Here is a 3931-nt window from a genome sequence, read left to right as displayed (position 1 = left end):
TCCTTATCCACTATGCCGCCGCCAAAGGAGACTTCCCCTCCCTGAGGCTTCTCGTCAGTCACTACCCTGAGTAAGGACAGGCCCTCTGACGTGGGCCCTGGGTGGGGTGGACTGGGGCTCTGAGGAACACATGGGGTCTGCCATGCCTCTCTAGCATCCCAGGGGAGTGACCCTCCAGTGGCTATCCTGGCGGCCATAGGTCCAGACAGCTCCTACCCAAGTTTAAATTCCTCTCGCCACCAGCCATATGCTCCAAAGTCCTGCAGGCGCCATCAGCACCCTTGGCCGCATGCAGCTGGATGAGGGAGGCCGATCATGGAGGCCAGAGCTCCCCTCTGGCAGGCTTGCCCCTGAGCCCACAGCAGAGGGGCTCTCGCCAGCTCTGGCTCACTTACAAGGCTGGTCTCAACACAGTGCCAGGAGGCACCTTCCATAGTGCTAGTCAAGCAGGCAGAGGAGAAGCCACATCAATCAACAGCAATCAGTTAAGGGAGAGAGCCCTGGACTTCCCATCCCACTTTCTAGCCTCAGAGCCTGCAGCTAGGCCGTGCAGAGAGCAGCTTGCCATTTCCTGTGGCCCCTTGGCCCATTCCCACTACCAAGGGTGAGGAAGGGCTGCCAAACCTCCCAGGGTTCTCGGCCTGAGTGGCTAAGTCTCAGCCTGAGTGGCTAAGAAAGCAACCAAGTGGGGACCTGGGAGCTCCCCGGATAGGGTGGGGCATGTGGAAGACTGGGGATCTGGGCAGAGCAGGGGTTCAGATGGGAGTCTGGGGATGGTGGGAGGCAGGAGTTAATTGTGTCTTGGTGAGGCAGGAGTTCAGGGGGAAAAGCCACCCAGACCCTGTCTGAGGGAAGGGGGTGCCAGTGGCTAATGGCCCTTATCAGTTGAGCTGGTACCTAGGGCAGAAGCATGAGGTGGACCAACCTCAGGAGAAGAGCAGCTACCCGGTGAGGAAGTTAGGTCCTGTGTCCACACCAGCCCCACTACTGAGGATGCCAGCAGGCCACTGGCCACCAGGGTGCAAGCCGGAGGCCAGTTAGACACATGACTGCCTGGCCTGGGGCACAGGCGCCCTGGATGGGTGTAGGACAGCCTGGGACCCATCAGGCTGGCTTGAGTTGTCCCTGGGACCCAGCACAGGCAGGTTAGGCTGTTTGCATCCTTGCTAAGCAAGGGGGTCCTAGTTTTGGTGAGTGAGAGACCCAGCAGGTGCTGGACAGGGGACAGAGGTTTGCTTCACAGTCATCCCTGTCAGGGGCCACGTGGTACCACCTGAGTGTAAATTCTTTGCTTCCAGGCAAGCTAGAGTTTGGTTCATGTCAAAGGTGAGGGGCTTTAAAGTACGAGCTCCAGAGACCCCTCAGTGCAGGGCTCAGACCTGCACCTGTCAGCACCCCTGGGAGGCTTTGTCTCAGACTCCTGAGTTAGACTTTCCATGCTGGGACCTGAGGACCGTGCCTGTGACTGTCCTACCCCACAGCCTGATGAGTCCGATGGGTCTGTCCTACCCCCTCACTTCTAGCAGAGGACACAAAGTCCCAGGAAGGAAGGGATGGGCTGTCGCCATGCAGCGAGGAAAGCCCATCGCCTCCTTCCCCATTCTACATAACGTGCCCCCAATGGCCAGCCACTGGCAGGGACCAGATGGCCCATGGTGTGAGCTGAGGATGGATGCCAGCCTGACCTCCCCTTACCGAGAAGCTTGGGCCTACAATGACCTGTGACCCCCTCCGTGAGCTGGGATCACGGGTCCAGGAGCACTCTGGTTGGGCTGTAGAACACTGCCTGGGGTCTGGCCTTGGAAACCCTTACCCCTCCCAGGCCTGCCAGGTGCTGAGTATGATTGGGCCTGGATGTTGACTCCACAGCCAGATGGCCAGGGCTGATGAGCTGCCAGCCCCCAGGAGTCTCCATGAATCTCAGGAAGGTGGACAGGGCTCACTTCCCTGCATCGTGTGTGAACTGGCTGATAAGGCAGCGCCTTTGTGTGGTTGCCAGCTGGGCTCAGGCAAGAGGGGAAGGTGGGGAATTGGGGTTGGGGGCTAGCATGTCCACTTGGCCTTCTGCCTCGGAATGGAGACTTCTGCTCCCCAAGACTATGAACCTCAGGGTTGAGAATTAGGGAGTCAGAGGCTTGAGTTGCCCTGTCCACAGGGCCCAATCAAAGGCCCAGGCAGCCCAGCGTGGGAGGCCATGGCTGGTCTCTCCCTCTCTCTCTCCCTTCCTAGGCCTGCTGTGAATCTTATGAATTATTCACAGGGGCTCAGCTCTCCTGGCGGGTGGGTGAGCTGGGTGAGCGAGCAGGTGAGGGAGGAAGGGCGGAAGGGCTCTTATACCTACTGCTGGGAAACTTGATCCTGCCAGAGTGGCGTGGGCAGCCCTGGCAGTGACAGGCCTCGGAGGAGCAGGAGGCCTGGACCACCTGGTGGAAGAGCAGCTAATGCCAGGGCTATGTCTTGGAGAGTAGAAAGGACTTGAGGTTGCAGCAACACCCTGTCCGTGTCTCACCCTCTTGGCCTATCTGCCCAGTACACTGGGCCAAATCTTCCAGAAGCAGAGGACTTGCCTTGGTAACCGTGGGGGCTGCTGACCCTGTGTGAACCCGTCCTCTGAGAGCAGCCCCTAAGTAGGCAGGAGCTGGTGGAAGGGAGCGAGGGGTCTGGGTCCCCAGCAAAGACTGCTGAGAAGGGACAAGTAGCAGGTAGCCCTCAAAGTGCCTGCTCACCCTCCCAGCAAGGTTCCGGTGCCCAGCAGCCCCCTCGGCTCAGCCTGCCTCCCACATCTGCTGGCTGCCTGGGCCTGAGCAACTGGAGGCAGCCCCAGGCTCCATGGAGGGCTCTGCCAGACATAGCAAACGAGAAGACTGGTGCGCCCAAAGGTTTTTACCTTCAGCTCCCTGCAGGTGCCACCTTCCCCCCAGCCTCCTCATCCCCCACCTGCTCCTGGACTAGATGGGGACAGAAAGTGCCCTGTCCAGGAGTCAGGATAAACCCCAAGTGGCTCCCACCTGCTGAGAGCCTCCTAGGGGCTTAGCCTCACAGTCCCCCTGGGCAATGGCTCTGTGGGCAGCCCCTGTTACAGGTTGATGCATTCAGCTAATGGTTAGCAAGCATCACTCTGTGCCATAGTCTAGGGGCTGGAATACACTGGCAAACCAGACTAGTGTCCCTGCCTCCTGCAGCTGGCAGATCCAGATATGACATGGTGTTTCAGAAAGGCCAGTGGACCAGCGGCAGCCCCAGGTTTCCTGTGCACCCCCTCTGTGGGTCTGTCTCCCACTCTTACTCCAGGCCCTAATCTCTCAGGTCCTTTCAAGGTCACAGGGGCTTTCCTTTTGTCCTTTCTTGGGGCATAGCTTCATGAAGCCTGGGTGCTCTCAGAGCCTGAAGGGTTCAGGCACCCCCACCTGAGACAGAAGGGGGCTTCCCAGGATGCCCCGATGACCCACCCGTAAGGGACCCAGAGCCCATGGCTCAGCTCTCTCTCTAGGAAGGCTGGAGGCTCTGCCTATGCCCCTTACTTGCTGGGCACCAGTTTCTGCTGCAGGCAGCAGGGGCTCATTCATTCTTAATTGCCTGCCCCCAGGTCTACCCTCAGCGTTTGTCAAGGTCACCAGGCAGCAAAGCCAGGGGGCGGAGCCTACACCAGTGCATCCAGATCAGAGAAGGCAGCAGTGGTCCTGCGCCCCTGACCCTGGTGGAGACGCTGAGAAAGGAGCGGCCTGGTGGAGGAGGGAGAAAGCCCTCTAAGTTGGGGGAGGGGGCCATCCTTGCCCCCATCTTGTGTCTCCACCAGCAGCTCCTGGTCCCAGCCTGCCATGGAACCAGGGCTAGCCCCCTCGCCCATTCCTCACCTGAATCCTTGCTCTTAGCTGTCCAACTTTAGCCTGGCCTTCACACAGGCTGTTTCCTCTGCCTGGAACTTTTTCCC

The 3931-nt window shown here is 59.5% G+C and overlaps 1 protein-coding gene across 1 annotated transcript in view; it reads left to right on the top strand.

Annotated features, from left to right (window-relative positions):
* The window catches only part of ESPN (espin), a 43521-nt gene that overhangs the window by 4447 nt on the left and 35143 nt on the right, over nucleotides 1-3931 (top strand).

Source organism: Tupaia chinensis, unplaced genomic scaffold, assembly GCF_000334495.1.
Source record: "Tupaia chinensis unplaced genomic scaffold, TupChi_1.0 Scaffold000146_1, whole genome shotgun sequence".
Lineage (NCBI taxonomy): Eukaryota > Metazoa > Chordata > Mammalia > Scandentia > Tupaiidae > Tupaia > Tupaia belangeri.
This window is presented reverse-complemented; position numbering and strand designations above follow the sequence as displayed.